Source organism: Carcharhinus amblyrhynchos, chromosome 3, assembly GCF_965287045.1.
Source record: "Carcharhinus amblyrhynchos chromosome 3, sCarAmb.v2.hapA, whole genome shotgun sequence".
NCBI lineage: Eukaryota > Metazoa > Chordata > Chondrichthyes > Carcharhiniformes > Carcharhinidae > Carcharhinus > Carcharhinus amblyrhynchos.
In genome coordinates, this window is record NC_137326.1 from 105207105 (window position 1) to 105228940 (window position 21836).

Below are 21836 nucleotides of genomic sequence, written 5' to 3' on the forward strand. Positions count from 1 at the left end.
TCTACGCCCAAACCTCTCCCCAGGCCCCATAACACCTCTGGACATCTCCCCCCCGGCCTCCCTCCCCCTCACGGAACTGCCCTCATCCCCGAACCTCTCCACCAGATCAGACCCCCAAAACCCTATCCATGTAGGTTCACTAGGCTGATACCGTAGTTGAGGGGGTTGAGCTATGAGGAGAGGCTGAATAGACTGGGCTTGTACTCGTTAGAGTTTAGAAGGATGAGGGGGGATCTTATTGAGACATATAAGGTAATGAAAGGGATGGATAGGGTAGAGGTGGAGAGGTTCTTCCCGCTCAGAAAGGACAGCAGGACTATAGGGCACAGCCTCAAAATAAGGGGGTGGGAGGCAGTTTAGAATGGAGTTGAGGAGGAACTTCTTCACTCAAAGGGTGGTGAATCTCTGGAATTCTCTGCCCGTTGAAGTGGTGGAGGCTACCTTGCTAAATATATTTAAGACGCGGGTAGATAGGTTTTTGGTAGGCAAGGGGATTAAGGGTTATGGGGAGAAAGCGGGAAAGTGGAACTGAGCCACTTCCGATCAGCCATGATCTTATTGAATGTTAGGGCAGGCTCGAAGGGCTAGATGGCCTATTCCTGCTCCTATTTCTTATGTTCTTATGTTCTTATGTACCTGGCCACTTACCTCCCTCCTGGGCTGTCCGTTTCATTTCTTTAAACCAAGCTGCTTTCTGGCATCCAGAGCAGTAGAAAGAGGACATTTCCTCCCTGAGCTCGCCAGTGTTGCCCTGCACTATGGCTTTGGGAGACAATTCCAGCCAGTGGAGGTTTGGAAGTTTCCCACTGCAGGTAAGTGTGCTCTAAGTTGTTGTAATTCTGGCAGGACATGACTTTATACCATTGGGTGCAAGTTACAGTCCACCTTGTTTCTTAATAATTGCATTAACATGAATTGCTTTGCATTGAATTGCCAATGTCCCTGCCATTGTTTTTTTTTAAAGCTAATAAAATGCAGAGATTTATTGCTAGCACAGTGAAATACGAGTTTGTAAAGGTTACACTAAGGCTTTACAACATTGAGTCAGACCTCTCTTGGAGTATTGTGTTCAATTCTGGGCAAAACAAATGTGCATTCATTGAAAGGGTGCAGAGGAAAGTTTTAAGTTGATTCCAACTATAAATGGAATGGATTACAAGGAAATTGGTGAAAATGGGAAGTAGATGCTTCAATGAACAAGATTTTTTTGCCATCTCTACAAAAGAAATGGCAGATGCTAGACATTTGAAACTGAAAATAATGAAACATCGTCAGGTCAAGAAGCATCTGTAGATAAATGGTGAAGAAAGATTAACACTTCAGGTATATTGCCCTTTGTCATCCTGGCATCGTGTTCAACATTTTTTTGGTAACTTCAAAGTTAATAATCTTTGCCTGATGTGCATGTACCCCATGGTAATTACTTAGAAAATGCTCAATGTTCTCACTCCAATGTGCTGAAGTTAGCCATGAATTTCTCCATTTTCTTGGAACTCATTTTCTATCAGTATCTGGTAAAGTTTTCTGGTTTTAAAACTAACAGATGTGTTTTTCTTTTAGGAACGAAATGTGCAATGTTCCCATATGTAGAATCCAGTCATTTCCCTGTTTAGATGTCTTTATTTTATTTTCTTTGCATATTACAGTGGTTAGCACTGCTGCCTCACAGCGCCAGGGACCCGGGTTCACTTCTGCCTTGGGTGACTGTTTGGTGTTTGCAGATTCTCCCCATGTCGGCATGAATTTCCTCCGGGTGCTCCGGTTCCCCCTCCCAGTCCAAAAGTGTGCAGGTTAGACTGATTGGGCATATCTAAATTGCCCCTTAGTGTCCCAAGGTATATAGGTTAGATGGATTAGCCATGGTAAATGTGTGGGGGGCACTGTGAGGTAGAGTCTGGTTAAGATGCTCTGCCAGAGAGTTGGTGCAGACTCAATGAGCTGAATGGCCTCTCTTGCACTGTAGGGATTCTATGATTTCAAAATAGTTGCTGTAGGTGTTTTCAAATTGTAATCCATTGTATTTACCTTATTCCAGATTTCTACTGCCTAAAGCTAACTAGACTTTACAGGTGGCATGCAGTCACTTCTGGAATTTATAAATTCTGGCTTTTATCAGATATTTCAAAAGGTGCCATATGCTCTAAATTGTACTATGTTCTACATATATGTTAAAAAATGAATAAGAGAGTTTAACCCCTTGACCTCAGTCCCCACCCACCTGTTAGTTTTGGGTTGGGTGGATTATTCTGGATACCAGAGGGACTACAACAGAAAACACATTTGCAGGTGGTGATTACATGATCAGCTTATGTAAAGGGAACTACCGTGCTTTGAATTTGTAATGATTCATTATTGGACTTCAACTCCTGCCAAGCTTCTGCATCCTTCATTCACAGGTTACCATATCCCTTGGGGATGATTTTTATCAGATAAGCCGGCAAATGATACAAACTATGATCGGTTTGATGTAATAAAGCTCTAAATACTTTGAATCAAACTTTCAAAAGAGTGGATTTGGTATTTTTAATATGCTGCTGAGATTTTCCTATCCCATTTCAGGATGTAGAGAAGGAATTGCTGATTTATGGCTTTGCCTTTTTGTACCTTGCTGAACGGGCGTGTTAGTTTTATTATTTTCTCGTCCCCCAGGGCTGTGGCCAACACTCTGAACGGAATTTTCCCATGTCAGGCTCTGACTGAAAACCAGCATGAAGCTCTCCAGGTTTGAGTCTCTCTGGATAGAAAATGTTTAGTCTCTGGTGGGACGGAGCCTGATAGAGCCAGTGACTCCGGCTCCACAGAGATCGGGATGCCATCTTTAAAGGGCAACCAGTCAGCATAGCACTGATCTCAGGCAGAGTGGCAGCGGACCCCCCTTTCCCCTGCACTGATCTCAGGCAGAGTGGCAGTGGACCCCTTTTCCCCTGCAATGATCTCAGAGGGTGTGGCAGCAGACCCCTCTTCCCCCTCACTGATCTTAGGCAGAGTGGGAGCAGACAGTCCCCTTCACCCTCACATACTTCAGGCAGAGTGGCAGCGGACCTCCTTTCCCCCTTCACTGATCTCAGGTAGAGTGACAGCAGAAGCCCCCTCCCCCCCTCACTGATCTCAGGCAAAGTGGCAGCAGACTCTTCCCCCCTTCCTCCTCACTGATCCCAGGCAGAGTGGCAGCGGACCCCCCATTCCTCCACCACCAATCTCAAGCAGAGAGCCTTCAGACCCACTTCCCCCGCCCACCGATCTTAAGCAGAGAGCACTCTTGGCACTTAGCTCCTCACTAATCAGACTTTTGTGGAGCATGTTTGTTTCATGCTGAATCTGGATGGGGGAACACGGTGGTAAAAGGGGAAGTGCCGGTAAGGTTGGGCGTGCAGTCCATTAAGTCATTTTAAATGCATGCAATAGCCATTGTGCCTGTTTCAAGCGCGGAGCTGATTGCATCCGTTTTCAGACCTTGATAAAGGGGGACCTGGTGCAGAGGTGGGCGCAGATCGCACTACTTGCTTCACGCCTGACTTTACCAAAGTTTCACGCATGAAAACGGGCGCAACTTGATGGTAAAATCGGGCTCATAATGACATTTTTGTAAACTATTAGTAAATGCCATATTGAAGCTTTGTTAGACGAGGCTGGGATCAATATCTGTTCCCTCTTTCCCCAATACCCCACAATAATTGAAGTGTTCATAAGTATTCACTGGCTGCCTGAAGAATGTCCATTTGTATGAGTCATTGAAGATAACCATTACCTGAAAGTTCGAGCATGGATCAGGGAAAAAAAATGTTAAAAAGAGAAATTGAGGAACGAAAAAGGAAATTTGATCAGAAAAGTAAATTGAAATGCGTGTTTTATGAAGGGACATAAGAATATTTGCTTGGAAGCTAAAGAATCCAAAGTTGAGTTTTCACAACATGACCAACACAGTGCCATGCTTATCAGCCCGGCAGAGCTGATTTCCAGCAACAACTGAGGAATGGTATAGGATTGAATTCTTACTCCTCTAGTTTGACAAATGTTGAAGCCTGAGCTTCAGTAAACCACCTGTCCAGGTCAAAAATTATCATCAAAATTGACTTTGGCATGCTGTTTTAACCGTGGAAATCAAACGCATGTTTCACTTTTATATGGTGATCACATGAATCCTGCAATGGTTTGTTGTACTTATGGATTGCAGAGATGCTGCTTAGAATAGTAGAGGAGACTGTACATCTTGGGTAATGTTAAACACCAGCCTTAGGACATAATGAATAAGCAGTGGAGGGTAGGCCAACTCTATCCACCGATGCATAAATAACATTCTGCCCTGCAAGTAAATCCATATTTATGCTTTATAGTTTCAAGAAGAGTTTGACTTAACTGAACCAAAGCTTTTAAGTTAATGGAACATCTGTTTTGACCACATCAGCACCTGGAAGTATTTTCTTCCTCCCAATTTTTGCTTTTGATTTTATTCCCTTGCTCCTCTTGAAGGTGTTGACTCATCCTGGGAAAATGCTTTCAACTAAAACTTCAACTTGGAATTCAGCATCATTGGATGTTTTGGGGGGATAGGTTTCGCCCCCATTTTCTGGCAGGAATATGGGCCAAATTGGTGGCAAACCCGGGTCACAGCCCCAGTTGTGGAGGAGTCCTGATCAGCAAGCTGTCCATTAGCTTGACTAACTCTGAAATGCCCTCCAAATTGACCTACTGAGCCACCTAGTTCAAGGGTAATTAGGGATGGGCAATAAATGTTGGGCCAGCTAGGGATGCCCACATCCCACCAACAAGTGACAATTTGACAAAGCACTCTTATTGCACCATGCTGAAATTATAAGGCCTGACCCTGGAATGGTTTGGGCCCCATGCTGATATCACTGGCTAGGTGTAATTACTTTGTAACAATTTCAGTGAATGCTGATATTGAAAACCAGCCTTAATTTATTGGGTACTTTTTAAAGATGCAAGAATAAACTTTAAGAGCTATCCCATACCATCATCAGAGCCTCACTTAAGGCCAACAAACATAACATAAATTGGGTGTGCTGCCTGCAATTCTCCATTATTTGTTGGCTCTGTGTGAGATCCCTGGTTGTTTGGAGAAATGTCTTTGTGTACAGTTGTTTGTTGTGGATTGCCATAGTCATGTGGCTTCTGTCATTTCTTTGTTCCTTCATTCCACTTTACCCATTGCATGGAGTGTGCAGCTTAAATTGAGTGGCTTTTGATAGCTGGAAGAGAGCCAGCTGCTGCAAGAAACAGCGGAGAATAATTAAAACCTCAGTCTTCAACTTCATACAGGATAGTGACTGCTGGGTGAGTCAGAATGGCTTTCAATATCACAGTACTGGCCCCTATGGAGATAAAGGCAAATTTGAGAATGAATTGGAGATTCTTCCATCCTCAATGACAGAATGATGAAATTGCCACAGAGTTAAATATGAAATTGGAACAAATAAGAAAAGCAACTCTTACCAGTGCTGGGAAAATGGTACTGCAAGCTGTATTGCACCTTTGATCTCCATGGGGAGCAGAAAAGTCAGCCGTGTGAAATTTTGGAGGCCTTGATGATCCACTTTGAACCGAGTACTAATTTAACTTATGCACGCTATATGTTCAACATCAGAACTCAGGAAAAAGGGGAGAATATTGATCAGCATGTGACTCCACTGAGAAATCTAGCTGAAACTTTTGGGTTTGAGCAACCGAAGGATGAGCAGAAATTGGTTTATTTTCAAAAAAGAGGTTCTGTTCTAAGAGCACATCTGCTGAGAGAAACAAAATTTTTATTCTCAAGAAAGATATTGAGATGTGCAGAAGCTCTGAAGTGGCCAATTATCAGCAGAAGAGTGTTGATGGGAGGAAGACTGACAAGGCAGTTCAGGCCTTCTAAGCACAAGACGATGGAGAAAAGGAAGAACCATTTACAGTAAGCCAGCAGAAAGATCAGGGCCAGATTACTGGATGTAAGCTTTTCACAGGATGCCACCCCTCACCCACTCTGTTTCTTGTGGTGGGGAGGGGGGTAAAAATCCAGCCCATGGTTTTTGCAGATTCACCTGAAGTTGCCAAGTTGGTGACCCAAAAATTAAACTGTCAAAGTTGAAATTGATGCTATATGATGAAACAGTGCTCACCCCAGAAGGACAAACTGAGCTAAGAGCCAAATGCAATGGGGGAAAAAAAGATCTGGAGTTCCAGACAGTATAAAAATCTCAGCTGAAACAAGTAAAAAACTTGGACTGCTAAACCAAAATGTACCTGAATGGGTTTGCAGTGATTCACTCCAAGCCATTGACAGCTGAACAGATCCTGAAAAATTCCAAAGATATTTTTGCAGATCTTGGATGTCTGCCTGGTGAAAATCACCTTGAGGTAGATGAGACTGTGAAATCTCCCAAAGAGAGTTCATCTCGTTGCCCTCAAGATCAGCTTAGGAAACAAGAACAAAGAGCTTGGAAAGATGGGAGTAATGAAGAAAGTGACAGCTCCTACAGATTGAATTATCAGCACAGTAGCAGTGAAAGAAACTGCTACTGAAAAGCTGAGAGTGTACATAAATCCAAAGGAGCTCAGTAAAGTTTTGAAAAGATCTCACTGCCGCATTGAAAAATTCTCCTGCAACTTACAAAGGCAAAAGTATTTTCTAAATGAGATGTGAAAGATGAATACTTGCAAACGAAGTTGGATGAAAGCAGCAGTTTTCTGAGAATGTTCCAGATGCCATTTGGGATTTTCTTGCAAATGCCATTCAGCATTTCCGCAGCTCAAAAAGGTATCCGTGCAGGCAGCTTGAGATTGTCAATGATCTTCCAGGAGCTTAAGTGATTGCAGGTAAGTTGCTAGTGTGTTGAGGTGGAAATGCATTGCAAGAAACCATCACAGACCATGATCATATCAAGTCAGGCTGCTGGAGAGAGCTCATCAGAAGCTGAACAAGAAAAACTGCAATGAAACGTGGCTGAACTCAAGTACACAAGTCACATACTGACAGTGAAAGGGCTTCAACCTGAAGCTGAGAAAGTGTGAGCTGTAGCAGAGATGCAGTAACTGGTGAAGGTGCTTTGATGATTTGTAGGATTTGTGAACTATCTAGCTATTGCTTCTCTGCCTTTTGGCTAAGATCAAGTGTAGTATCAACATGGTGTGCTTAGTTGAAGTCATTAGGTTACATTTTAGCTTCACTTGAAGCAATTTTTAAAAGCGGCATCTTGGCCTTTTGGCTAAGATGCAAATGAGATCAAGCCTTGGAGGAGGAGCAATGCCTACTCCAATCAGTTTGGATCATGTAGATCAAGCCCAAGGCAAGAGATGAGAGCCCTGTCTTGTCAGCTTGGATCGGGAATGTCTCAACTTGTTGAGACTCTGAATTGGACTTGATTTGATTGATTTGGAATAAAAACAAAAAAAAATTGTGAACTATCTAGCAACGTTTTTTGTAATGTGTCATCAGACTGTAAATCTCTACGCAAATTCACTACAAAGGATATTCAGTGATATTGGGGCACTGAACAAGAAGTAGCTTTTAATTGCATCAAGTCAGTGACAACAACGCCTGTGCTGAAGTATTCTGAGGTCAACAATGAATTCACCCTGGAGTGAGATGCCTGTCAAACGGGACCTGGAGCATCCCTCATACAGCAAGGACCACTGGTTAACATTTGCTTCCAGAGCATTAATGTAAACCGAACAACATTATACGCAGATTAAGAAAGATTGTGTGTCTTTGCTCATGAGCATTTTAGTCAGTAGCTGTCTGCTAGAGACAAAGTGGGGGTAGAGTCTGACGACAAGCCACTTCAAAAATTCTTTCTCAACTATTTTTTCTGAAGCATCAACAAAGGACAGTACTTCATTTGCAGAGTTATCATTTGGAAATGAAGTACAAGCGAGGGAAGCAGATGTCCATTGCTGACAGCCCCATTCCCTTTGAAGGAAGTTGATGATGCAAGTTCTGAATGTGAAATCTTCCAAATTCAATGAGAAGCAACAGCATGACGTGCTGAGGAAATTATCAACCTGGCAGAGGCATTGAAAATTCCAGCCTATGTGTTCAATGTGTATGTTGATATAAACTAGAATGAATAGTTTGCTTTTTGTGAATGATGACTTCCTTCTTAGTTCATGTGTGTGGATAACTTGCAACTACAAATGATAATGCATGCAATGTGTACCTTTTCTTTTGAGGAAAAGGAGGATGTTTGGAGAAATGCCTTTGTGCACAGTTGCCTGTTGTGCATGCTGGTTTTCCATAGTCATGTGACCTTTGAGTCATGTGACCACTGTCATTTCTTTACGAGTGAAGTATTGAGGCAGCAGGAGTGCCATGGATTTCCTCAACTGTTACAACTATAGTAGAAGGAAATGCCATGCTAACTAAACCACTTCTCAGTCGGCTTTAGTTTAGCTGTTCAATCCACTTGTTGACTCTTTTTCCTTGAACTCCCCAAGTATTTAATCTACATCCAGTATTTACATTGTTCCTGGGAGACTTCATAATGGCATTCTCTGAGCGATTGTTTGTTCTCTCAATACATTTCCTTTAACAGCAGACAAATATCTGTTGTGAATGGAAATCTCATGCCTGATGAATGGTGAAATAAAGAAGTAACCAGAAATTAGCTAACATTTTCAATGTGAAAAGGAGAAACAACACTAAAAAACAGGAAGACAATAAATCCATTCCACAATAACCTGAATAATTCACTTATTAATAATGATGTAAGTTAAGTAAATTATTTCTGCTTAACACAAATTAAACACTTTCCAAGGTCAATGTAAAACTCAGATAGGTGAGAATCATACCACTTTATTGGACAATGCGCATGTATTGGGTGCCCAATTTCAGGTTGTGATTTCTGATGTTCGATCTCTCCTGGATGCCACCAACTAAACTGACATTTTCAGCTTGTCAGATTGATGACAATGAAGCCCAAGCTCCAATTTTCATCAATCCAATGGCACTACCTTGTTGGCACATGTTCCAGGTGTGCTTATCATGTTGTGATTGTATCCACCATTCAATGAAATTGTCCCCCATGCAGGTTTAAATGATACTTTTTTTCTGTAGCAATCATTGTACCTTTGGTGGGTCGAGGACCATCTTACACCTTAAAAATATTAAAGAATCAAACTTCTCTGCAAAATCTTTTGATGGATACCCTTGTTATTGAGGGAGATGTTAAATATGTGAATTATCTTGTGAATGTTGGACCACTTAGGATTTCGGAACAAAAACAGTTCTAACTGTATAGATGTTTTCCCTACTTCTGTTGAACTGTAAATATTGTGGTAGAAATGTTCTTTATTCTCCATTATTGTCAGATGTTGTTCTCAGCTCACAAACACTAATCCTGACTCTAGTCTAACTCAAAACATTCAGGTCTTTTGGAATACTTTGAGCCAGTTACACTGGTCTTACACTTGAGGCCACATCTTTGCAACTGAGTCAGGGAATACCCCGACTTGGCACACCCGCCTCAGTTTAAAAGGTCTTGATTGGCATGATTTTCTCTTTGGGGAAGTGGGTGTGGGATAGCGTTGAACTCTCTAACCATCGGTGGTCACTGGGACAGGGGAGTGTTGATGCTGATTTCTTTAAAGCTCCCCCTCAGTTCTCTGTGACTTAATCCCAGCCCTCACTGCTCAAATCCCTCCACTCACTCCCCATACCCCCTCACACCCCTTATGGCAAATCAGTTGCAACTCGTGCCTCCTAACTACTTTCCAGGTCCCTTCATACTGTTCATGATGGCTCAATGCCAACTCATACTCATTCAGCAAGTAGACACAATGTACATTAACAATGAGCCATATTAGACCAAAGTGGAAAGAAGAAAACCCAACAAGAAGTGTTCTTTGAAAAGAAACTGCTGTTCCAACAATTCTATAAAAGTGCCAATCAAACATAATTAAAACAGCACAAACAGAGGTTTCAAACATTTCATACTTTGTACTTTTATCCAAATAAAAAATGGGACATTAACCAAGGAGATCACAGAAAAGACTTACTATAACCACTTAAAATTACCAATCAGGCAAAGTCAACAATTCACTTCACTTGTCAAAACAGAATCCTAGCTGTGTTCACACTTTTATTTGTCTGGGCTCTCAGCCAAACATGTAAAAAGAGGACAGATGGAAACACAGATATCTGACCATCTGGTCTGTTCAATTAACACTTCTTTGGGTTATAGTAACTGCAGTTTTATTTTAAAGAACCTTTCTGAATGACAATATTTGTTCTCAGCAGTTCCATGTCTTGTTCTTATGTGGCCCATTTGTTATATATGTAGCGCAGACTGGTTGAATGGGCATGGAAGGAGACATAGAGTGACTGGGGGAATGAGTTGGCATTGAGTTGGCATGAAACGTATGAGAAGCTATGGAGGCTGGCTGGGTGGGGCATGATTTTGTATTGAATTAGCATTGTGAGTATGATGGCCATGGGGAGTAGTTGGTGAGCATGGTTAAGACGCTTTGAATTTCCTTTTCAAAAGGTTCCTGAATCCAAAGTATGGTTCACAACTCCTCTGAGAGACCTGAACCATGAGTCATGGGGAAGGTCATCAGACTCCATGAGATTGCAGGAACCTCCCATAATGGAGCCAGCCAGTTCTGGAGTCAGGGTGCAGATCTGCTATCTGCATGGTGAAAGTTGAAAATTAAAATTGCTGGCGTCAGAAATGACAGTGGGGATCCTGGATTCGGGTCCCACCTGCCATTCTTAAGTGGCTCCGAAGTTGACCCGACACTGTTAAAGTCCAGCCGTCAATCTTAGACTTGCAGCTGTGGTTTTATCCAGCACTGATCCGGGTGTAATTTGTGTGTTGGGGAAGATCAGCTCATTTTCTTATCCATTTGTGGTTCAGTAGCATGAGTATGGATAGTGCATTGTGGAAAAGGACTTTAGTTGCAACTTTTAGAAAGTAAACGATGGTTAAAGATTGCAGCAGCAGGAACGGGGATTAGCAGTTTGTGTGAAAATGCCTTGACTCAGTAAATTGCCTGTCAAGTTGCAAGAAGGCCAAACAAGAAGCGGAGGGTCTTGAGAGCAGACACAATTTTGGACTAGTCTGTCAATTTGCAGACCTGAAATCCTGCTGTCCACACTCTGCAGCATCGAACTGCAAATATATTTGGAGTCATTGATTTAGAAACTTCCACTTGATTGTTTGTAACTCTTCATTTACATATTAATTTATTTAATAATTTATTAAAACTATAATACTTGTCAGTTGCTATTTCATGGAATCTCGTTGAGTGATCTGGAGACAATTATTAAATTAATTAATGGAAAACCAATAAGAATTCAACAAGGACCAAATTGCACCTCCACCTATGATCATCAGAATCTATTTCCACAATTGATATTACAGACACCTCTAGGGTTGCCAGCTGTGATTAACTATTCCTGGAAGTTTCTTGGAGACCAATGCACACAGTTGCACAATAGAGCAACACAATGGTTTTCACTGCGCCAGGTTCAATTCTGGCTTTGGGTCACTGTGTGGAATCTGCATGTCCCCCCTGTGTCTGTGTGGGTTTCCTCCGGTGCTCTGGTTTCCTCCTACAGTCCAAAGGTGTGCAGGTTAGATAGAATGGCTAAAATTGTCCCTTAGAGCAGAATTTTACTGGCACTTCTGCCTGAGGTTCATACGATCCCGCTTGAGGCCAACAGAGAATGCCATTCTCCGAGCCTTGCCCGCCCAAGGAATTGGGGCGTATGTGCCAGTAAAATTCTGAACCTGGTGTCCAAGGATGTGTATGTTTGGTGGGTTAGCCAGGGTAAATGCATTGTCATTACGGGGATAGGGCAGAGGGGAGTGCCTGATGGGATGTTTGTTCAGCGAGTTGGTGCACTCGATGGGCTGAACGGCCTCTTCTGCACTGTTGGGATTGCATTCTATCACATGATGTACCCCATGCTCCAGCCATGAGTCAGCCAACTCATCCATCCTTGTGGCACACTGCCTTCTTACAAAAGTTGGAAGACAGAAAGATTCACTGGATAATAAATCAAATCAAATCAAAACCATCAGCCAAGAGCCTTTTCCCCCCCATTTTGATTATTTTCGTAACTCGTAAGGAGAAAGTTCATAGTTTTGTTTGGTATCATTTTTAATGCCCCTTTGAACTATGTCCACTGCACTGCACAGCAGTATCCTGGAGACTGATCTTCAATTCTTGGAGACCGCAGGCCAGTCCTGGTGGGCTGGCAAACCCTAGACATCTTTCCTCAATGATAACATAACCCATTGTTTTCGTTGAAGCACTGAATGTTTGAAATGGAACATGATCATTCATAAATGTTTGATTAAACAGTCTTTATTCATGGGTAAGTTTTATCTTGGAAAGGCAGTTTTGTAGTACATTGATCAAAGTACTTGTGTGCTCTGAAACAAGTAACCTCTTTGATATTTACCATCACATCTTCATTCTTAACTCATGCTTTAACAGATGGGGGCATTGGACACCACTCTCAAATCCACTGAGTCAACAGCTTAACCTTTCCCTCACTGTTCTGTATTCTGACACATGAAAGTGATGGAGTTTGGATGAAGGTGATGGTAGGCCAATGAGGATGGGGGTGGGGCAGTGTGGGGGTGCTGGTGGGGCAGGGGGCAGTGGTGGAAGGGGACAGTTGGGGGGGGTGACAAAATTAGAAGCAAGTAATTAAATGTACTACGGTTTCACATCACCATATTTTTGGACATCACTGCAGGGTTCCTGATCTATCAGAGGTAGTACAGAATTAATCGAAAAATATTTGTCATCAATTGCAAAGATAGAAATGAACCATTGAGGAAAAATGTAATGACTCACTGGATTGTAAATGTATTGTCCTGACTGTTTGCCATTGTTATCTAATTGTCAGCATGGGAACAAACCCAGACTGAAGCAGATCCAGTCCTGGTCAATCACTAGTGAAAACATTAAATACAAGAACAAGAAGAATGAGTAGAAGCCCAGAAGGCAGTTTGCTTCCACATTCCAATGGCAGGTGGTGCTACATCAAACATACAAAGCTGAAACTCTGTGTCCTGTTAGTCACAAAGAAGGATTTGCTGCTATGTGGACAGAAGCTATCTCAAAAGAAGAAAATGCAGCTCCAAAAACAAGAACACATTACTAATCTGTAAAGGAGTGACAGACGGGTGTGTACGGGTCCCATGGAATCCCCATTTGTCACTAGCCCTGCATTAGAATGACTGAATCACTAATGCAAGCCTTTGAGTGACTATTGTTTATCTTACAGTGTACATGAAAACCCCCCTCAGAATTCAGGCCGTGAAAACAATGAACGTGCTTCTCTCTTTTATTCTAACATTCACTTTTGCAGCACAGCCAAGTCAAGCCTTGTTGAGGAAAAACTGTACTTTCGCACACTGGCTAATTCGAGCTCTGGAGTTTCTCCAGTTCTGTTGCATGTATCTTAATGGCTCTATAATTTCGCAATTTTCATTTCAAGGTTGTTTGGGTAGTGTTGATTGCTCATCTTAATTTATTGCTTTACTAATTCCTGTCACATTGACAGCAAGAATTAATCCCACTCTTGCTGAGATTGAAATGATGATGCATTGAAGTCATTTCTGGAATATAACAAAAGTTTCAACAGTGCATGTTAAATTATTCTTGATGTCTATGACTGATTATTCTGAACAATTAGTTGGTAGAGGTTCTGATGCTCTGAGATACTTTTAATCTAAAATGAAGTGTGTTAATTTAAAGAATTTTAGCCGCCTTGGGCATTTGTGAAAAGAAATCTGCCGTAGTTTGCAGAATGATTCTTAGGGACTCTCACGGAAGATTACTTATTCCAGTTTATCCTTCCCTCATAAAGCTTTGGCATTTGCATGCAGGCCTCTGTAGGATTCATGCCAGCTCTCAGCTGGTGGGGATTTTGCTGAACACTACTGAGTTTTATAAAGTTTATTCATTAGCGTCTCAAGTAGACTTACATTTACACTGAAATGAAGCTATTGTGAAAACCCTCTAGTTGCCACACTCTGGCGCCTGTTTGGGTCCACTGAGGGAGAAGTTAGCATGGCCAATGCACCTAACCAACGTGTCTTTCAGACTATGGGAGGAAACCATAGCTCTCGAGGAAACCCATGCAGACACGAGGAGAACGTGTAGACTCTGCACGGACATCGGGATTTAAAAGTTGGAATTCCCAGGGAGATTTGATTTTCAGATCAGGGTAGGGGATCTAACACCCAGATAATCCTTGGGTCCTGACTCCACTTCACATCTGTGTCACTTGTTCAACACAATGTACAATTGACAGGAGCATGTTGAGAGGCTGGAGCATTCACGCTCAAGCCTAGTTATTATGTTAAAAGGAATAGTAATAGGTCATGATCAGAGTAGGTGAGAGAAGCTGATTGGGGCCCATGGAATGTATTGGGATGTCTCGCGATAGGTTTGATGCCCAGCAAGAATCACATTCTGGCCCCCATGCTCAATTCAATGGACCATCGCAAATTCCGTCTGGAGCTAGCAGCCCTGGAAAGTTGCCCTCGCTATATTTTCTGCTTTCCCTTTGTCTGTGCTATTAGCTCCATCTCCAAAAAATCTCTAACTTTGTCAAGCAGGATTTCCCTTTTAGTAAACTATACACACTTGTTTTAATCAAACTATGCTCTTCTAAGTGGAATATTAAGATTTTATGATTGATTACAGTGTTTTCCCAAAGACTGATGTAAGACTAACAAGCCTGTAGTTTCCATTTTCTTCTTCCCATCTATTTTAAAAAAGTGTTATATTTGCTAGCTCTCAATCTGCTGGAGTCATTCCAGAACCTTGGAATCTTTTAACATCATAACCAGCACATCCACTATCCCTGTAGCTCTCTTTTATAGAACCTTACATTTATATCATTAGGTCCTGAGGATTTGTTAGATTTTAGTCCCTTGAATTTCTCCAGAATGTTTTTTTCTGCCAATATTAATCCTTTAGATTGTTTATTGTTTGCAGCACCTGGGTTAACTTCTATTTCTAGTATGTGATTTGTATCGTCCGCTGTGAAGGCAGATACATTGTTCATTGTCTCTGCTATTTTCACATTCTCCGTATAGTTTCTCCTGTCTTTGCTTCTAAGGGATCTATATTTAATTTAGCTACTCTCTTCCTTTTTTATACTTATAGAAGATCTTACAATGCATGTTTATATTCCTGGCTAGTTTGCTCTCTATTGATCTATTTATATTCTATTTGTTCCCTTTTTATCAACTTCTTAGTGGAATCATCAGACTTACAACCTTATTTTGCAACATTATACTCCTCTTTTAAATCTAATACTGCCCTTAACCTTCTTAGCATGCCATGGATGGATCTTTCTCAGTGAGATTTTGTTTTTCAAGAGACTATAATTTTGTTGAACATTCTGAATTGTTTCTTTAAATGTTCCCTACTGCTTATTTACCACAATAGCTTTTAACCTATTCATCCAACCAACCTTAGCCAGTTCATCCTTTTTTGATTTGATTTGATTTGATTTATTATTATCACATGTATTTATACAGTGAAAAGTGTTGTTTCTTGCACACTATACAGACAAAGCACACTGTTCATAGGGTACATAGGGGAGAAGGAAAGCAGAGAGTGCAGATTATAGTGTTACAAGCACAGGTAGGATGAAGAGAAAGATCAACATAACATAAGGTAGGTCCATACTAAGTCTAATGGCAATAGGGGAGAAGCAGTTCTTGAGTCAATTGGTACGTGATCTCAGACTTCTGTATTTTTTTCCCGATGGATGAAGGAGAATATGTCCAGGGTGCATGCGATCCTTGATTATTCTGGCTGTTTTTCTGAAGCAGTGGGAAGTGTCGACAGAGTCAATGGATGGGAGGCTGGTTTGCGTAATGGACTGGGTTATTTACAACTCTTTGTAGTTTCTTGTGGTCTTGAACAGAACAGGAGTCATACCAAATGATGATAAAAAGAATGCTTTCTATAGTGCATCTGTAAAAATTGGTGAGAGTTGTAGCAGACATGCCAAATTTCCTTAGCCTCCTGAGAAAGTAGAGGCATTGGTGGACTTTCTTAAGTATAGCATTGGCGTGAAGGGACGAGGACAGATTGATGGTGATCTGGACATTTAGAACATTGACCACTTCCACTTCATCTCTATTGATGTAGACATGGGCATGTCCTCCACCACACTTCCTGAAGTCAATGGGACCTATTTTACCATTTTGATTCAAAGTGCTGGGAGGACCTGAAACTGGGAGATTTTCAGATCCAACTTTTAGACCCATTCTCACACGCGTTCCCATGCACACTGCCTGTAAAAATATCAGTGATTCCAAATTATGCCACAGAAGGCTATGGGCGGTGCTCAATGTACCTAAAATCCTGCAGCTCTGATTGGTGCCTCCAACTGCGTACGCGCAGAAAAAAATAATAGCTCCCCTGCCATATCCCTCCTGGGCTGGATAATTCCTCCTCCTGGCCTCTGTAGACATTGCCTACCCCTCCCAACATTACTGACATCCTTATCCCATCAACACCCGTCAGTCTGTCTGATGCAGGCCCCTCCACTGATCTCAGACAGAGTGGCAGTGGACTCTCCCTTCCCCCTCACTGACCTCAGGCAGAGTGGCAGTCAAACCCCCCCCCCCTTCCCCTCCACTGATCTCAGGCAGAATGGCAGCAGACCCCCCCCCCACCTTCCCTCCACTGATCTCAGACAGAGTGACAACGGACCCCTCCCCCCTAACACCAATCTCAAGCAGAGAGCTTTGGATACTTGGCACCTATCTCCTCACTATTTGAAGGATCTGAATCAGGCTTTTATGGAGCATGTCTATTTTGCACCAATTCTGGATGGGCGAATGCGCTGGTAAAGGGGGAAATTGGGTACGCAGCCTATTAAGTCAATTTAAATTCATGCAAATTATCATGGAGTAAGTATCGTTGCTTATCCTTACTGGTTGCGGTCTATGGTTTAGAAAGTCTAGGATCCGGTTGCAGAAGGAGAAGCCAAACCCTAGGACACAGAATATGGATATGGATTTTGTAGGAATAATGATGTTGAAGGCTGAGCTGTTGTCAATAAATAGGAGTCTTTATTATCCAGGTGTTCAAAGGTTGAGTGTAGGGCTGGGGAGATGGTGCCTGCTGTGGACCTGTTGAGGCTGTAGGCTGTAGGGCATCCAAGCAGTCCAGGAGGCTGGAATTGATCCATGTCACGACTAACCTTTTGAAGCACTTCATAATGATGGATGTCGGGGCCCCCGAGCAATAGTTTTCAGGTATGATGCCTGACTTTTCTTTGGTACAGGGATGATGGCCATCTTCTTGAAGCAGGTAGGGACCTTCGATTGGTGTAAAGAAAGGTTAAAGATGTCTGCAAATACTCCCAGCCAGGATCTGAGTGCTTGCACGGGTACCCCATCGAGGCCAGTCACTTTCTGTGGGTTAACTTTCAAGAAGGCTGATCTGATATCTGCGATGGTGACCTCGGATATTGGTCCGGCTGAGGCAGAGGGTGTGCTTTCGCTGACTTTTTGCTCGAAATGGACACAGAATTTGTTGAGCTTACCAATGTGATTGGCTTTGTTTAAGGTTTTTGTTTGTCATTGAGTATGTCATTTTTGAACTTAATGTGGAATGAAGTTGTATTATGGGCACTATTTCCCAGGGGCTCTCTTACTATGTCATTACCAATTACCCTGCCTCATTGTTGAATAGTAGATCCTAAGATGATTCCACAAGATATTGCATAGAGAAACCATCATGAAAGCACACTGTACACCCATCTTCCAGACTACTTGTGCCAATTTGATTAATCTAATCTATATGATTATAGAATCTGCAACAATTGTTACATTGCCTTTGTTACAAACTCAATCATTTCTTGTTTATCTAATGATATAAATAGGGGATCTATAATCTATTCCTACCAGCCAATATATTCTGATATTCCTAATCTCCTTCAATACTGATCCTACTCCCTGATTTTCTGAGTCAAGATCCTTTCTCAGTAATGTCGTTATTTTATTCTTTATTATTTGGGCTACCACGCCTCCTTTTATATTCTGCCTTAATTCCATAATGTGTACATTGGAATATTTATTTCCAGAGGCAAACTGTAATGGATCTGGGAAATCTGGGAAGGTAGAGTTAATCAGTGCCATGGCTAACCCTTTGCAGCACTTTATAATGATGGATGTCAGAGCCATATTAGTTACCTTGCAACTATGTTTCTGTAATGCCAATTGGAACAAAACATTTACAGTATCTCTATTTGTGCCATGAGTTCATCTATTTTATTGTGAATGATCTGAACATTCAGATAACGGGACTTCAATTTTATGTTTTACTGCTATTCCATTCATTCTATGATGCACTATTACCATCAAACTCCCTGTCCCTTCCTGTCCTATTCAACTTGTCTTTATCCACACTGATGTATGTTTAATTTGCCTTATCATCAATCTTGGGATTTCTTAATCTTCTTTCACCTGTACCTGTCTTCCCCTCTGATAGTTTAATGTATTTTTTTCTTACTCTGTCCGTATTTGCGAATGCACTCTTTCCCTTCATGTTGCACTCTGGTTATCATTACCCATATCGTTACCCTGCACTGTTACCTTGTTCTTTCTCCCCTCACATGAAACCTCCCCCACCCCCTGCGACATCCCCAACCCAATCCCAACATTTAGTTTAAAGCCCTCTCTACAGCTCAAGTTATATGACTCACCAGGATTTTGGTCCCATCATGGGATCAGTTGAAATCTGGTCCAGTACAGTACAGCTCCCTCTTTCTCCAGTACTGCACCCCATGAATCAAAACCCATTTCTCCCACACCAATCTTTGAGCCTTGCATTTAACTCTTTGATTTTATTTATCCGCAGCTAAATTCCTCAGTTAGTAATCCAGAAATGATTATGTTAGTGGTTTTGCTTATTTATTTAGCCCTTAACTACTCATACTACCTCAAAAGAACCTCTTCCTATATATGCCATTAGTACCTGCATACACCATGACAACAGAATCCTTCCCTTCCCATTCCAAGTTCCTCTCCAGTCCTAGGGAGATGCCCTTAAACTTGGCACTGTGCAGGCAACGTTTAGGACTCACATTTTCCACTGCAGAGAACAGTATTTATTTCCCAACTATCCTGTTCTGCACTGCAACTACATTTTCTTTTACACCACCCCTCCTTTGACTTGAGTGACTCACGACACCATAGTTCCATGGTCAGTTTACTCATCCACTCTACTCTTGTCTATACAAGCTTCAAGAACCTCAAACCTGTGGGATAATTGCAGGGAATGAGGCTCCTCCATTGCTACCTTCTAATGCTTTTGGTTATCCAAATCCAATATCCACAAGTCTTCTGACCCTGTCTCAGGTTCTGCTGTTATTTTCAAAGGATATGGGAAGCGCAGTCAATTCAATGTATAAGATTGATCTTTTCTATGAAAGTACAAACATCCTAGATAAATGAAGTTATTTTATTGCATCAGAAAAACCTTAGAATATTTCTAAGGAACCATTTTTTTGTAAGTTTTTTTTATTAAGTACTTCTTCTACTGTGAAACAACCTTCCCCAAGCCCAAGGGAAAATAAACATTAGCTTGTGGTGCATCCCACTGACTACAACATAGATTTCCATATCCAGATGGCTGCCTTCTTCAGTGCTGATAGATGGTTGACGCAACAGCTGCCTGAGGTGCTTAGAAAGCCACAAAAAGCAAGTTTTCCTGCTCCTACTGTGATGTAGTATAGAAAAATATGTTGCCTGCTGACACAAGCTCCTTTAATATTAGCAACTCTTGCACAGTTAACCTAAGTGGCATAAAAGAAAGTTCAGCTGAACATCTGAAGAAACAACATTGAAAATGATCAAATTCCAGACTGGCACTTTTACTCTTCAAATCACAAAGCTAGACTTTAGAGCAAAGACACTCCCAAATACCTGCTGGCATTCAAACAGAAGAGCTTTCTGAGCATTAGTATCCTTTCAATATTTCCATCAATGGATTAGTATGAAATGAACATTGCATTACAGAGGGAACATTTATGGATTTTGTAAGGCAACTTACGAAAGTCCTTTAGAACAGCAATATCTAAGTGACCCATCTGACAGCTCACATTTCTTTTTCTCTTTGTAAGTCTGTTAGCAAAGGTCCTTGGGTATTTAAACTCGCCTGGTTTAGAGGATTAGAATAGGCGTCTTCCTGGGGTTTGTTTTGTATATTTAGACCAATGAGAGGCCTTTTAGTATGAACAAGGAAATCAATCTTTACACATGTCCCAGGCCCAAGGAGCTTAACAAACTGAGGCTGTGGTTTTCATCACGAAATACCAGAGAAGACCTCATTCCCAGCCACCACCCCTGCCCCAGCCCCTCTCATCCCCAGACACTGACAGTAGCGTCTGAAAAAGAATGGAAAAGACAGGAAATATGTAGGGACAGATGGCAGTAGTGCAGACCAGGTCAGTGAGTGGTGTACAAAGTGTTCTTTGTGTGTGTGGGGGTCTCTTTTATTTTTGCAAAAAGAAATGGAGGCTTGCACTTTTTAATGGGATTTCCATCTCTGAGTTATTGAATGTTGTGTTTGTGGGACGTGGCTTCTGTCCTCTAGCTGCTCTCTGTGTGGACATCTCCACTGTAGTGAGTACGCGTGCAAAATAAGGAGAACCTTCAAAATAAACAACTTCTTGTACGCCATTTTTGGTGAAATGTTTCCAGTGAGTATACGCAGAACAGATTATAGGGATAAGAAAAGTGGCGCTACGATGCGTCATTTACAGAAATAAAACTACTTGGGTTTGAAAAATCTCAACAAAGTGCTCTGGTGGGTAAGAATGAGTTTTAGACTGCAGTGTTAACATTGGCAAATCGGAGCTTCTGCTGCAGTGTAGAAAATAAAAATGTTTATGAAGAATTAGTGTCCCTCCCATGGTATTGCTCATTGTTAAAATTAGAACAGCAATAAATTGAGTATATACACATTGTGCTGTACATTACATTCCACAGCTACACAAACAAATCTTTGTGTGTCTCTGGGGGAGGGGAGGCGGGAGTTGGGGGGTGGGGGAAGGTACTCCCAGTTTTCACAACAAAACTTTGCGTTTGGCCTTTCACATGAGTTGCATTTCCACAACACCTCAATTAATTTTCTAAATATATACACATGTTTCTATGTACTTCTCACAATAATGCACTAGAGTCAACCAGATGTAATTTGAAATGATTACGATATCAAATCAATGGAAGATCAAGTAAAATTAAACATCCCTCCTATGTGTATTTCATAAACTAAAATGTACAAGCCAAATTGCAGTTTCCCACATTAAGTAACTATTAACTATTGACATTTTTCCTTTCAAGTTTCATTCTGGATCAAAGGTACAAAATAACACTATAACTATGTTCAAAACAATCCCTTACTTGTAGTTAGGCAGGATGTTCCTTGTACTTAGTGTGCAATATTTTTAACATGAGGACCAAGAAGTATGGAACTGAAGGAAAGGTTAAATCAATTTGTATGTTAAGTCCGTTATCAAAAATCTTTGGCATGGTTCTTAGCATTAATAAAAGACTCTGCTTAAGTTAAATATGGTTAAATTCAGGATGTGGGTTCATAAAGTTCCTTTGAACTTGAAGAATAGTTCAATTCTTCCAGATATTGCCATTGTTTGTGTTGTTATCTGAGTTTTCACTGAAGCAAGCATACAAAAGAAATACTGCCGTACTAATCATTTATACGTATGTGAGAAGATATATAAAAGTAAACAATGCTAACATTCCTAAGCACTGTATCACTTCACTTGTCACATTTGTAACCTATTGCATTTGCTAAATAAACAACAGTGTAATAGTAAAAGCAACGTA

At 41.4% G+C, this 21836-nt stretch overlaps 1 non-coding gene across 1 annotated transcript; it reads left to right on the top strand.

Moving 5' to 3' along the window:
- The first annotated feature begins 7077 nt into the window (after positions 1–7077).
- Positions 7078–7276, top strand: LOC145341676 (U2 spliceosomal RNA). The gene has a single exon (XR_013886433.1). It is a non-coding gene; the product is annotated as a U2 spliceosomal RNA (small nuclear RNA).
- The last annotated feature ends 14560 nt before the right edge of the window (positions 7277–21836 follow it).